Genomic DNA, 16,312 nt, shown 5'->3' with positions numbered 1-16,312 from the left:
AATAATGGTTCACTCTTCTTATACTGAGAGTTTAGATACAGATAAATTAGGATTGAAATTAGTTATATTAATATTAAATTAAGAAATATTATCATAAATATTAAATCAAATTTAATATCTCACATTAATATTAAATTAATAAAATACTATATGTCGTCAAAGAATCATTATCATCGACCATCTATCGGTCGTCGGATCGTTGTCATCACAACCATCGTGCCCGATGGTGTCATTGTCGACGCAACTTCCCCCTAGCACCCGAAACCATCATTGTTTTTCTCGAATGGGTCTGGTCGGCTCGGTGCCTCCTTACGAGGTCATCTGTGTCGTGGCTAGGGTGGAGCTAGCCCTTTGAACGGCTAGCTCTACGCCCAACCTCCCATTTTTCCCAATTGATAGGTGTCTTCTCAGGTCGATCGTTCGCATGACCAGCCGCACAGGGTGCAACATCCCTCGGCTAGGCGTTCGCACACCTAGTCCGATGCTACCAATGGGGTTGGCCGAGACCCCTAGCAAGTTGTTTGAATAGCTTGCTATCATGGTTGGGGCACCATGGGTTAGACATTCGCATGTCTGGTTGGTGTGACAGTAGATTCGGTCTGGACCAATGACAACCTGGCCGATCCAGTCCAACCACCGATTGGATCGTTAGCCCAGTTTCATACACAGCTCGGTTTATCCAATTTTTGGGTTTCGGTCTTGGGTTCAATTTTTTAATCTTAGGTCTAATTTTCAAGTTTAATTACCCATTGGGCCAATTGTCCGACTTAAAAATTAATTTTAAAAAATATCATATTTATTTTAATTAATCTAATCTTACTTGATAAAAAAATAATTTTCTCAAAAAGCACTGATATTTTCTAAATTAATTTTTGAAAAAAAATCTTTAATTAAATTCTTTAGTTGAACAAACTCTCACGACTGTCTAATTTAATTTATCATCGAATAAATCGACTCAATTAAATTATTTCCGAAGTTGTAGAAATTTTTTTAATTCAAATGCAATCCGGTCGAGCTTTCATTGAGCTAGTGGAGAGACCAAACAGACATATACAATTAGACTCGAGTAATTGCATTTATATCTAAAGGAATCATTCTGATAATTTGTAATTTACTTAATTATGGAGTCAGTCCACAAAAAGTACCATAATTGAAAACTCCTTATTGTATACACTTTACGAAACTAATTCATCCAATTGTTTTATCCAATGACCTCGTCATGTGTGTGTTACTTTCATATGATATTATTGATTCATTTGAGTTAAATCCGTTCACTCAATATAATCCTATTTTATCCCATTGTTACCATTGTGTCTTCTTAATGATTAATATGATCACTGTCAACTAACGATCATGATAAATTGCTCATTTGAGAACAAACAACCTGTGGCCATGTTTCATATTTATTAATCCAAACAATGCAAATGAGAAGATATCGTTAACTCTTTAATCGAGTTATAAATTTCATTATTACTAGTAAAGTCATGTAACCAACATACTGGCTATTGGCTCAATCATCTTTAGAGTATAAACCTCCACTTATATCAAAGCACATGAGTCACATACGCATGGTCAGTGACTAATCCAGGATTTAGGTAAGTCACACCATGAACGTCACAAGTGAATCAATTCACAAATGGATTCAGAATTAATTCAACTTGGGTCCAGTCCAATGTATCATTCTTTCAATGAGTACATGTATTTCTCTACCCGTAGGGTCAACTGTTCTGATAGCCAAGACTAACCATCTCCCTAATTGGAGTTGGAGACAACATAATAATCCTTCTAAGTATTTGAATCAAATGCTCACTTTGATTCTTTTACGGGATTATGGATTCGTTTAAATTATCTACTGAAGTAAGTTGTCTTTCTCGTAATGTAAACATTCTTACAGTGCCACTTATCATCAATTTGAACTTAGACAATCAATGGGATAATATTTGCTTATCACAACTTCGCTATGTATATAGAAAATGAAATACAAACACAAAATATATATTAGTGAAATGTGATATTAATTTTATCTATTTATTCATCGTTCAAATACATAAAAAAATAATTATATATTTAATACAATATAGGTATATTTCCCAATAACATCTTGAAGGTCAAGAGATGTTATTTCTAATATCCAGAATATCTTCCCACAACAACACTTGCTCATCATTAACATACTGGGCATAGATGTTAACAATAGCACAAGTGAAATCCATTTGTGTCCATTTTTCTTAAAGCACAATGTATCTGTCTCTACATAATTGATCTAGAAACACTGAAATCCTCTTTATCTCAAGCACAATGTATCTTCTAACTTTGCCTTTCCCCCACACCTCTCTCTCTACGTTTTGATCTTCAATTTTTTATCATTTTCCTGCGAGCTCTTTTTGCCAGTAGTAACCGACAAAGTTTGGTTAGGAAATTTATAATCCAAAAAAATAAAGGAAAATTAGGCATAACTTATTACAATCCGTCAATTTAATAGGGATCCGGTGATTCTCGTAAGCTCGATAATCAATAGTCACTATCTCTAACTTTTTTTTGTTATGGGCCCATTAAAAGCCAATTTTCACACATTAAGATCATTCACTTGATAATGCTCCACATTATCATATTTTTATATCTATTTGTTGTTGGGAGATAGATCGCATTCCTAGAACAATAAATGTTGAGCCTAACAATCTACTTAAGCCAAGGGTCCTCTGCAAGTACACACAATATCTTTGTCAATGTTAGGATTTTTGAAAAAATTAGTTTAAAAAAGAATATTTTTAGGTATAAGGAGAGCTTAAGTTTTTTTAAATTGAGCATTATAATATTTATAACAATAAATTCTTAATTGAATTAGTACTTGTGTTTTGTGCGATGAGATTAACGTTGTTTCTCAACTTTCTACCGACCACCTTCTCTATCATCCTTAAACCCAGATTTGCACGAACCAATGCACATAGTGAATTTTTTTTTTCTTAACTTTCAGTAGGCTTGTTAATTCTCTCTATAAGAACCGAAAACTATGAGCTCTCAAAAAATACTAATTAGGTTAACTTATAGTTCTTATTTATAGAGAAACAATACAAGAGTTTTGTTTAAATAAAATGTAATTAAATAATAATAGTTTAATAGAAAATACAATCTTCTACTAGAAGTGGAACACAAGGGGTGCAACACATTCTAGAAAATTCTAGAGTTTTTCGCCCCTTTCATAGAACAATGTTTATTGGGCCTCTTGTATATTATTTACAATTATATACGTTATCCGGATTTTTATCCAACACTTATAATTTATCTAACCCAATTATTATTTTCTATTTCTCAAAATATTAATTAAATTGATTTGGCTTAAGGGTCAAAGAAGCCCTTAGTAAAAAATGGAAAAAAAAATCATTTGAGCCCTTTAAAAAAAGTGTCCTATTGAGTCATTAATGACCAAACATAATCAACTAGGCCCTTCTATTAACAAAAACAATTAGTTGACCGGTTTGACTATTATAGGTGGTGACATGGTAGACTACAGCTACTAGAAGTTGACCACGTGGAACGATGTTGAAATAATTAATAAAAATTATATCTAAAATGAACCTGGACATATGATTGTCTATGTTCATTTGAATCTTGCTAACCATTTGATTAGAATTGTTCTAGATGAGTTTAAAACTAAAAAGTTGGAAATTATAAAAAAAATTAAAAAAAGTTAAAAACTAAAAAAAAGTTCAAGTTTGTATATAAATATATATTTTTCATATTCTTGTTGTTTAAACAAGTTCAAAACTGGATTCGCATCTCTGGTTTTCATTTTTCTCCTTTTTACCTTACTATTTTCCTTCCTCTAAATCCTTTCACAAGCTTCCTTCTCCAGGTTTCACCTGATGGCTATTTTACTAAAATGACTTAAAAAGATTAAATATTTATAAGAATAACCCAGGTTCAAAAACATTAATGAAAATAACCTGGAAGGAACAATGCACGATGGTGCCGACAACCCCATGGCTGGCACCCATGTCAGAAAGGATTAAGTTTTTTTTTTGGTGTCGGTAATGTAATGACCGGCACCCATGTGTATTTTTTTGCTTATATTTTGTACAATACATTTTACACATGGCTTTAAAAAAGTAAATTTTTTGGTGTCTTGTAGCAGGTGGGCAACAACAATACATATGGGTATTCCATGATAAAAAAACCAAAAGAAAAAAATATGCAAACTCATCTATTTCTTCCCAAACTCTTTCATTCCTTTTCATCATCTCCTGTTTCAAAAAATTAAAAAGAAAAAAAAAAAACTTACGATAGTTTAACTGTTTCAGAAAATGAAAAGCCAACAGAACATTGAAAACCAACAAACAAGTAACTAAATAAATAAATAAAACTAAAACAAAAAGAAATGAGTTGTATCCCTCATTGAAAACCCAACTGTTCCATTCATTTTCATTTTCCATATCTCAAATTTTTTTTTCTCTTCCTCCCTTCTTCTCAATTTTTTTTCATTTTCTAAAATGTTTTTGGCTTTTCATTTTCTGAAACAGATAAATTATATCATAAGTCTTTTTTTTTTCTTTTTAGTTTTCTGAAACAAGAGATGATGAAAAGGAGGGGTTTGGGAAGAAATAGCGAAGAGAATCATTTGCAAAAGATGAGTTTACATATTTTTTTCTTTTTGTTTTTTGATCACGAAATTCCCATATGTACTGATGCCGACCGATGGGTTCACGAGATCAAGAAAAATAATATTTGTCATTGAAAATGGGTGTTGGCTACCTCAGTACTGGCACCAAAAAATTAAGAAGGTTTGAAAATGGGTGCTGGCCACCTGCTACATTGCACCCAAAAAAATTATTAATTTTTAAAACTAAGTATAAAATGTATTGTACAAAATACGGGTGAAAAAAATATACATGAATGTCAACCATTGTATTACCGGCACCAAAAATATATTTTTTTAATCATTTCTGACATGGGTGCCAGTCATGGAGTTGCCGACAGCACTATGCACAGTTCCTTCTAGGTTATTTTCGTTAATATTTTTGAATCTGAGTTATTCTTATAAATATTTAATTTTTTTTGTCAATTTAGTAAAATAACTGCCTTTTTAACTCTCTATATTTTGAATATCATGGAATTTCTCTATAAACAAAGAAACCCTCTTTTCTATATATATATTTATCCCCTCCACTGCCTGACAACCATATGTTCCATTAAGCTATTCTTTGCAAATATATACTGTATCCGTATGTATGGTCCGCAAGTAGAAGCCAGACATCATCTGTAACTTGATTGATCCCTTTTTTCAAATACAATAAATTCTGTTGAAAAATAAAAGTTGCTGCTAAGTTTTTATTCTATAAAGAAAATGATTAGCGATAGTGACAGATGAGAATTGAACTAATTTCTACTTTTTATTAGCCACTAATCAATGCCTTTAAATAGGCAAAATTCCAACAACTAATAGTTAGGAAATAGGAATCCTACTACAACAAAATTTCGAAATTAGAGGAGCAATAACAATAAAATATTGATAAATTATTAACAGATTATTTGCACAAGACATGATCTTTTTAACCAACTACTTGACTCAATCAAACTCCACACACACACACGTATAGCTTTAACAAACTCTCCCTTAAACCAAAAACTCGCAAATATTTGGTTTAAAAGATTATAGCTTCAAACTGATGAATCTTCCAAAGTGCAGACACCAAGCAACCTTCTTAACTTCTGAAATGCAGCTCTCTTTAAAGATTTAGTGAAAATATCAGCACTTTGGTCTTCACTCCTACAACAAATCAAATCAATGACGCCATTATTTGTAAGATCCCTCAAATAATGGTACTTCACATCTATATGCTTGCTTCGTCCATGTAACACCAAATTCTTGGAAAGTTTGATTGCAGAATTATTGTCATAGAAAATTGTTGTTGCTCCTTGTTGCAATAAGTGTAGTTCAAGTATTTTCCTCAACCAAATAGCTTGACAAGCACAAGCTGTTGCGGACACAAACTCGGCTTCAGTTGTAGATAAAGTGACAATTTGTTGTTTTTTTAAAGACCATGAAATAGCCCCTGAGCCCAGCATAAATGCATAACTTGAAGTACTCTTTCTATGCATAACTTGAAGTGCTCTTTCTATCATCTCGATCACCAGCACAATCATTGTCTGTAAAGCCATACAAATCTGATTTTTCACCCTTTTTGTAGAACAGACCATAACTAGCAGTACCTTTCAAATACTGAAGTATTTTTTTTGCAATTAAAAGATGAATTTCCTTTGGGCACTCCATGAACCTACTAATGAGACTTACAACATGCATAATGTCTAGTCTTGTTGCAGTTTAATACATCAAGCTTCCCACCATTTGCTTGTAGATGGTGCTATCAACCTTCCTCCTTTCAGGATCTCGAATAAGCTTCATGCCCACTTCAGTAGGTGTGCAAACGGAGTTGCAATTCTTTATTTGAAACCTGTCTAAAAATTCTTACACATATTTATTTTGAGAAATAAAAATTTCAGCAGCAGATTGCACCATTTCAATGCCCAAAAAATAATTAAGCATACCGAGATCAGTCATATCAAATTCAATCATCACAAACTTCTTGAATTTGTTAAACATGGCAACATCACTCCTAATAGAAATAAGATCATCAACATATAAGCAAACAATAATCATTTTACCTCCATCACCAACCTTGGTAAAAAGTTTATGCTCATATGAATAACTTAGAAAGCTTTCTTTTAGAAAGTAAGCTTCGATACGACTATACCAAGCCTTTGGGGCTTACTTCAACCCGTAAAAAGCCTTCTTTAACCTATACACCTTGTGCTCATTTCCATGCTTTACACATCCAAGAGGTTGCTCAACAAACACTTGTTCTTTCAAATCACCATGTAAAAACACCGATTTCACATCTAATTGGAAAATAGGCCACGAATTTTGAGCCGCAAGAGTAATCACCAGCCTGATTGTATCATAACGAGAAACAGGGGCAAACACCTCTTTGTAATTAACACCAAATTCATGCTTATAGCCTTTAGCTACTAAGCGTGCCTTGAATTTGTCAACCTCGCCATTTTCCTTCAGTTTTGTCTTGTAAACCCACTTCACACCAATTGTTTTGTGCCCTTTGGAAAGATCAGTCAACTCTCAAATGTTGTTATGTTCAATGGCTACCATTTCTTCATTCATTTCTTTTTTCCATTTGGACTCTTTTACGGCTTCTTCAAATGCTACTGGATCATAATCTGAAAATAGAGCAAAATGTGTAACTTCCTCTTCATTAATTCCCTCTACCACAAAATTCTCCATCCATGCAGGTCCCTTCCTGTTACGTTAAGGATGCACATTTTCTAGTTCAACGACTTCAGGCCAAAAAGCTTTTGGAACTCCGCTCCTTGCTAAAAGACTTCGTACTATGTTCAAAATTGTGCGATTCTTTCTTTTGCAGATGCCATTTTGTTAAGGTGTGTATGTTGCTGTTAGTAGCTTCTTATTTCCTTTCTTATCACAAAAAATAACAAATTTTTCTGAATTGTATTCTCCACCACGATCACTACGCAACACCTTGATTGGAGTCCCTGCTTCTTTTTCAACTAGAGCTTTGAAACTCTTAAAGGCTGTGAGAGCTTTAGATTTTTCATGCAAATAATAAACCCAAGTTTTTCTACTAAAATCATCAATGAACGATATAAAATATCGTTTACCTCCATTTGACGTAGGAGCGATCGGTCCACATAAGTCTGAATGCACAAGCTCCAATGCCTTCCTCGCTCACCATGATTTTCCTTTTTGAAATGATTCTCGATGTTGTTTACTAATGACACATTCTTTACATACATGAGAAGGAGTTTGGATGTGTGGGAGGCCTGTCACCATATTCTTTTGCTGTAATATTTTTAAACCTCCAAAATTTAAATACCCATACCGAAAGTGCCAAAGCCAACTTTCATCTTCCAACCTTGTAGAGAAGCATGAGTTGGTGATGGTGTAGAGGTGCAATGAAAACATTCTGTTAGGTGTCAAATCAACTTGGGCAATTAATCCTAATTTTTCATCTTGTATTCTACAAACTTCATCTTTAATCGAAATCTCATATCCCTTTTCTTGTAGTTGGCCAATGCTCAACAAATTTGTTTTCAAATCTAGAACAAAGAGGACATTAGATATAGTATAAACAACATTACGTTTCATTTGAATTGTTATCTTTCCCTTCCCTATTATAGAGACTTTTGAATCATCACCAAACTTCACATTGTCACGAATAGACTCATCTAACACCGAAAACGCAGACTTGTCGCCACTCATATGATTGCTGCAGCCTGTGTCCAAATACCATAAATTCTTCTACGTTTCTTATTTGACATGATAAGCCATCAGCAAAGATACTTCTTCATTTTCTGCAAAGTTAGTTCTGTCTCTATTTTTATTATTCAAATTAACTCGACATTTTGATTGATAATGGCCATACTTGTGACACTGAAAACACTCAACATTAGATTTGTCTGTTGACTTTGTTCTGAAAGATGTAGAGTGATGACCTCCTCTTCCTCTTCCTCTTCCTCTCTTTTGGGAATGAGACTCGTGCTGGTGGTAACCATGATCATTGTTTACTCTACCTTCGCCTCTACCTTTTCCTCTACCACGACCTCCTCTAGTTGTGAGATGATTATCTTTAAAAGCCTTCAATGCATGATGCTCCTTCTCTTGCTAGCAAATTTTCTGCTCATGTATCAACAAAGAACTTTGTAGCTCATCAATTGAAAGTTCCTCGATGACATGAGCTTCCTCAATGGAACAAACTACAAAATTGAATTTTGTAGTCATGGAGCAAAGTATTTTCTCAATCACAGCAACATCTATTTTATCTTCATGAATTCGCATTTTGTTGACAATGGCCATTGTACGTGAAAAATAATCGATTATCGACTCACCCGATTTCATTCATAGAGTTTCAAACTCCGAACGAAGTGCTTGAAGTCGCTGCCTCTTTGCCCTCGCAGAACCCTGATATTTTTTCTTCATGGAATCCCAAATATGCTTGGACGTGTCTTTGCAAAGGATGGTTTCCAAGATTGAACAGTCAATTGTTTAGAAAAGATAATTTTTTGCTTTTAAATCTTTCAAGCGCAACCCTTCTATTTCCTTCTTCTGAGCCCTTGTCACTACTGTGTCATTTGTTGGTTCCTCAATTCCCTCAGAAACAACCTACCAATACTCCTCGGACCTCAAGAAGTTCTCCATCAACAGACTCCAATGATCGTAGTGTCCATCAAAGCGGGGAATGGATGGTTGAACAAAGTTGTAGATGGCCATCACTTTGCTTACTGTTGCTGCTGAAAAATCTAAGGCTTAAACCTAGCTCGGATACCAATGTTGAAAAATAAAAGCTGCTGCTAAGTTTTTATTCTATAAAGAAAAGGATTAGCAATAGAGACAGATGAGAATTGAACTGATTTCTACTTTTTATTAGTCGCTAATCAATGCCTTTAAATAGTCAAAATTTCAACCTTAATAGCTAGGAAATAGGAATCCCACTAAAACAGAATATTGAAATTAGAGGAGAAATAATAGTAAAATATTGATAAATTATTAATAGATTATTTGCACAAGACAGATCTTTTTAACCAACTACTTGACTCAATCAAACTCCACACACACGTACAGCTTTAACAAATTCAGGGTGAATGAATGCTTTGATTCTTGTGGAATTAACTCAGTTCCGGCCTCATAACCAAACCACTGGAAGGTGGATTGCCTGAAATAGGATTTGCTCTATTTAACTTGAACATGAAATACAACCCCATTTGCAGTCATTGTTTGAAAACTGGAATATGCATTTCTGAACACCCACTTTAACCACATACTCAGCAAAAGCCACCATCAACGACAACAGGTTGCAATCACATTCAATTCCAAAGCAATATATTGCTCCTTTTTTTTCAGTTTCTGGTTCCCATTTATTTTTTTTTATTATAAATTTAGACACTCACTTGGTTCAAAAAAGGAAGTCAAATGACCGAAAGTGGAAACCGACAGCACAGGGAGATATGCTGTTGCAAAATAGCATAGCGGGTCTTAATCATAGGGCTGAAGTTAGGACCTTAATCATATATTATCTTCTTTTTTATTTATTTATAATTTTTAGAATTTCTAAATCATTATTAATATTTTTTTATAATTTTTTTTAAAATTTTGAACTCATCTAAAACAAATTTGGACAAGTAATTATCTAGATTCAAATAGATCTGGACAACAATATGTCCAGATTCATTCTAGATGTAATTTTTATTAATTATTTTTTAAATAAATTTTTTTTAAAAATATTTATTAAAAAATGAATTTTTTGTTGATGTGTCATGTCATATCAACATTCTTTCACATGGCATGCCATGTGTCATCTCTTAGTGATTGTCGTCAGTCATGTCAGTGCCTTTAACGGTCAAACTGGTCAACTAACGGTTTCCATTAACAAAATGACCTAGTTGATTAATTTTTTGGTCATTAAAGATTTAACAGGGTGCATTTTTTTTTCTTAAGAGCTCAAATGATTTTTTTCATTTTTTTACTAAGGACTTTTTTGACTCTTAAGCCAATTAATTTCTCAATTAAATTATTTTTCAATCCAATTCTAATTTCGTTAAATTTATGACAACTTTATGGTATTAGAATCTATGAGGAAATATATGTAATTGTCTCATTCAATAAATTATGATGAGTAATTAGTTGAATTTTCACTTTGAACTTCACTTATTTAATTATAAATAATTAAATAATAATTTAAATAAATGAATTTAATCTTTTTGTACTTAGCGGAAAATGCATTCACTATAAATTGTGATACATGCGATCTATTTTTCCTACTTATCGTTCTCATTCATTGCACAATATCAATTTTAACATGTACTTCGTTCTTGATTATATTGAGTTAGCGATAGACTAGCCGGACAAATATAAATAATACTCAAATAATTTGTAATTAAGTTTTAACTTTTCACCTATTAATTACAACATTATTTAATCATTAAGTCGTTCCTTTGTAATACCATAATTAAACTCTACCTTATTATATGCTATTACGAAAGCTACTAGTTAAGTACTCATTCAATGATCTTGTCATAAGTGTGTTACCCTCATAAAATATTCTTAATCTCTTTGGGATAAAATTTGTTCTCCCAATCATAATATCTATTACATTTTTCGATATAAAAAGGTCAATTACTAATTCAAAGTAACTAAATAATTTGTCTTATGACAAATGACCTATAACCACGTTCCTTTTTCATCATTATGTCAGTAAAACAAATGAAGCCTAAAACATTGATTAAAATGGTATTCCATATACTTGCGGGACTTATTTCTGGTGTTGTTTTGATTTTGATTGAGTTAGGCCTAGAGCTAAGTGGATGCCCTCCTAATTTGGATAAGGAGCCCTTCATTTTTTCTTTTATCAAAGTCAACCTAAAAAAAAAATAGGCTAAATTAACCGGAAGCCTTTAAATTATTCATTTTGTTTGAATTAGACATCTAAACTATTTTTTAGTTGATCTATTTTTTAACCAATAGAATTGCACCATGTCACCACCCATTAAAAGATAATTTTATATAAATATTAAACATAAAATAACTATCCCTCCCCACGTCCTCCTCTCTCTCTCCATCTTTAAACGAGATGTGTTTCTTTTTAAATCATAACACCCCCTTTCTCTCTCTCTCCAACTTTAAGCCAAATGTCTTTCCGTTTAAACCCATAACAATAACTCAATTACCAAATATTAACCGGTAACATTGAATCAAATAAAACAACAAAACGATCAACCTTGAAAAAGTTTCAGCTTCAAAATGAACCAGAAATCATTATTCTAAAACCCAAATAGCAACTCAAATACATAACTCTTGAATCCATTCTTCAAAATCTGTCATAACATAACATCTTTTAAGTAAGTCACGATAATTCATGTACGAATATCATATATATATATATATATATATATATATATATATATATATACAAAATGTGAAAAAAAACTATAACAAACTAAATAAAGCAGAATCATCATTCCAACCGAAACCCAAAAACCACTTATTTCCCTACACTATATTAACTTATCCAAAATCACTCATTCATCCACCGGAGCCCCTCCAAAACCTTTGAAGATGGAGAGAGCGGGAGGGGATGCAATTTTTTAATTTTAATATAATTATTCTATTTAATATTAAAATAAAAAAAAATTAAATATATTTTAAGGGGGTGATTTGATTGGGAATGTTTTTAATGGTATTAAAGGCAAGTACCAATTTTAACACGGATTAACAAAAAAATAATTGAAGAATGTAACTCAAACAAAACCTATAAGATCAACAATAGCCAAAAAATAGAGATAAAATATGTGTAAAAGAGTCAATTTATAATTATATAATTTATGTAAGAACCAAATTATAATTCCGGCCCCCTAGCGCTCATTGCATTTATTTTTCATAATAACAAAATTTCTGTCTTATTTATTGACACGTAAATAATATAATTATATACCAATTAACTGAATTTTGCCGTCAACATAATATTCCGTTTGTTTTCTCTTTGGGTCAAAGACCTTCCCTCCTCCAAATCCACTGATCTGTTGAATGTTGCTTTAACAGGTACGAAATTTCAAGGTAATGATTGAAGTATATAACTTCAACTATAGCTTATTTTGGAGATTTTAGAAGAAAAATCACTCTTCTCTTTGTTTTTTAATTCAACCCTAACTGGCTTTCTTTAAAAAAAAAACGGATTCTACAAAGACAATACTATTTTTCTAGGTAACAAAAAGGAAGAAACTATTAAGGTTTAATGGGCACAATTCTTATAACTCCTAAAGTTTGGGTCAAATTTTGAGATGATTAATCGAAAAGAAATATGGTGGGTAGAATTCCTTAAAAAAGGCCACATAATGGTCAACTTCAATTTGATCCATTTTCCTGGCATTTCAAATTTGTTAAAGCAACATTCAATCGGTTTGAAGAAAGAAAAACAAACGGGGTATAATGTTGATGGCAAAACTCAATTATTACCTTCAAATTTCAGATCTGTTATCGCAACCTTCTGGATTTGGAGAAGGGAACACAATTCCCTCTTTGACCACAAGAGAAAACAAAGATTGACCACAAAACTCAATCCATGTGTCAGGGGAACACTAAGAGGCACAGAGTATACTGAAATTTGAAACAATAATACATGACGGTTCATTTTTCTAGATTAAATATTTTTTAAAGTTGTTTTTTAGAGAAACATGTATCAATCCTCTCATTTTATTGAGTATGCGTCACATTTGCATATTGATTTACACACTAGAAATTTTGTTCAACAGAAATAAAGTTATAGCTATGGACTATGGTGCTGTATTTGTAGCAATGCTACGAAGCACTATGGTCTCCACCGTGAGACCTTGCCCAAACCCGAACAACAAGCCCCACTCAAGACCAGCATCAGTTGTGGCTTTGCCTTCTAACATTGACATTTTCCTCATCTCGTTAAGAACACGGTTGGACTTCGCATGTTTCCATATTCGCTTAGTACATGCCAACTCGCTTTAAGCTTCTCCTTATTCAACCCAAGTTTTTCTTCAACTCCTTTGAGAATTGCAGCTCCACCAGGATGGACTACGTAAAACAAGTTTTCCCATTCGGTGATGCCAAATGGAGTAAACGCTTCAGCCATGCATTGCACGATGTTGTTAGCAATGTACTTAGGCAAATCTCTTGACATATAATACTCTATTCCCATTTCACGTACTTTCCCTATCAGCATATCATCAGACTCAGGGATAAAGGTCTGACTCGCTGAAACAATTTGAAATAAAGGACGCTCGTTGATGCTGGCAATAGGATTAGAACCAACAACCAAAGCTGCTGCCCCATCGGCAAAAATTGCAGAGCCGATGAGTATGTCTAAATGGGTGTTCGAAGGTGGTTGAAAACTAAATGGGTGTTCGAAGGTGGTTGAAAACTCGCAACAATAATCTCGGAGCACACGATAAGCACTCAAGCACTAGCATTGTTCTCGGCTAAATCCTTGGCAAGACGTAGGGCAGAGGCACCGCCAAAACAACCTTGATTATAAATCATGAACCTCTGAACGGAAGGTTTGAGGCCAATGAGCTTAGCAAGCTTATGGTCGGCACTAGGCACTAGGCTTTCAATGCCGCTTCCATACCTAGCTTAGGTACTTCAGTTGCAAGGATCTCCTGACGAATATCAAAAGATGGAGCCTTGTAGATAGTTAAGTTGGGATTTTCTTTTAGCATGGCCTTAGTTAAGTACATGCAACGTTTCTTTATTGTAGATCTCTCACCTGATAAGATATATAAAGAACATTTATATTAGTGTAGAAATGGAAAATTCACTTGATGAAAGATTATATATATGTAGGTATAAAATAACAGTCAATTCTTAGCTTTTACGAAATTATGATACTTAATATTCGTTAAATTTGTCTTTTAATTGCATCATGTGTTCACTTTTAATCACTCAAAAGTAAAAATCTGAATAGTCAGCTTGATAGAAATAGTTAGGTGGATTTGTTGTGCCAATAGCTAGAATAGCAACTAATTTCTCAACTTGAGAAGCCTCCAAGTTATTTTTTGTTGCCATATCTAAATATTTTTAGTTTCTTACTTTTTAGTAAAAGCTTTCAAAATTGAGTTTATATAAAAATTATTTTGAGGACTTCAATTACAAAAATAAGTGAATTAAGCTTTAATGTTAATAATTTCCCCAACCCAACTTGTCCAATCCTAAAGCTCCAAGAAGATTAAAGCCTATTTCACAAGTGTTTGGCAAATTCTCTTATCCGAAGATAAGTGGATTTTTTTTTTTTTGCTATTTCAATAATGCTCTTATCCGAATATAAGTCAATGTGCATTGTTGTTCAAAAAAAAAAGTCAATGCGCATTGATCTAGTTTTAGAGCGGAACAAGTAACACCATTTTCCGCACTGGTGAAAATTTCAATTCATATAATTTACATCAGCTCATTTCAATCAATTCCAATCACACCGATTGGAACATGGTGCATTGACCAATGCATGAATAATAGTAAAAAAATAAAACTTTTAACTATTTACTATTATTATAAAGACTTAATAACTGTTTACTTACATATTCGTCGAAATATGTCTTTCAATTGTGTCATATGTTCACTTTTAGTCACTCAAAAGTAAAAATCTAGATAATCATCTTGGTAAAAGCAGTTGGGTGGATTTGTTGTGCCAATAGCTAGAATAGTAGTTAATTTCTCAACTCTACAAGCCTCTAAGTTATTTTCTCTTGCCATATCTAAAAATTTTTGGTTTGTTGTTTTTTAGCAAAAACTTTCCAAATTGAGTTTATATAGAAATTATTTTGAGAACTTCAATTGCAAAAATAAATGAGTTAGGCAATAAAGTTAATGAAGTTTTAGTATTTGGGCAACCTAACTTACCAAATCCTCAAGCTCCAAGAAGATTAAATCCTATTTCACTAGTGTTTGGCAAATTATCTTATCTAAGGATAAGTGTATTTTTGGCTATTCAATATGATTTTATTAATCACATGTGCCTTCATTCATTTAGGGTTTGAATATAATCATGGATTAATTTATAACTTTATAATAGATAAAACCGGCTCCTCTTTTTATCATTAAACATTTATTCGTGTGCTATTATCATTTAACTTTACAATACTAATTTTGAACCTAATATTTTTTTCTATCAAGATTATTGAGAAAAAAAATTCGGTATTGGTTGACAAGAGCTTTGGCATATCTATTGAGTGTACAATCGCAACATCGATAAATATAATACGAGTAACGATTTTCATGCACAAAATATACATAAAAAAATTGAACTATTGTGGTTTAAGTACGAGCTTTCTTGTTTTGAATTAGAAAGGACAATGAAAAAGTCCATGAGAGTGGTAGAAAGAACATGGTGGTCAATACTGCATAAGTTCCAGTCATAGTTAAAGTACATTGATCCAATTTTAAAGAGTAACAAGCAACACCATTTTCTGCACTGGTGAAAATTTCAATTCATATAAATTACATTGACTCGTTTCTATCAAATCGAATCACACCGATTGGAACATAGTGCACCGAACAGCGCATGCATAATATTAAAAAAATAAAACTTTTAACTATTCACATGATTATCACAAAAAAAAAGCCCTACTCACCCTTTAGTTCTTTCTTGTTAATTCATTAAATAATAAATTTTATTTGTGGAGTTTATTGATGAGCATTTTATATAACTGATGAATACTTTATATTTAAAATTTATTGTAACGCCCCAAAACTCATCCCAGAAGTTTCGACTGA

General features: G+C 32.6%; 1 pseudogene; it reads right to left on the bottom strand.

Annotated features, from left to right (window-relative positions):
- Positions 1-13,205: 13,205 nt before the first annotated feature.
- Positions 13,206-15,299, bottom strand: LOC128032022 (stilbene synthase 4-like; annotated as a pseudogene).
- Between the last annotated feature and the right edge of the window lie 1,013 nt (positions 15,300-16,312).

This window comes from Gossypium raimondii, chromosome 5 (assembly GCF_025698545.1).
Source record: "Gossypium raimondii isolate GPD5lz chromosome 5, ASM2569854v1, whole genome shotgun sequence".
NCBI lineage: Eukaryota > Viridiplantae > Streptophyta > Magnoliopsida > Malvales > Malvaceae > Gossypium > Gossypium raimondii.
Note: the sequence above shows the minus strand (reverse complement) of the source record. Positions and strands in the feature narration are given on the sequence as shown.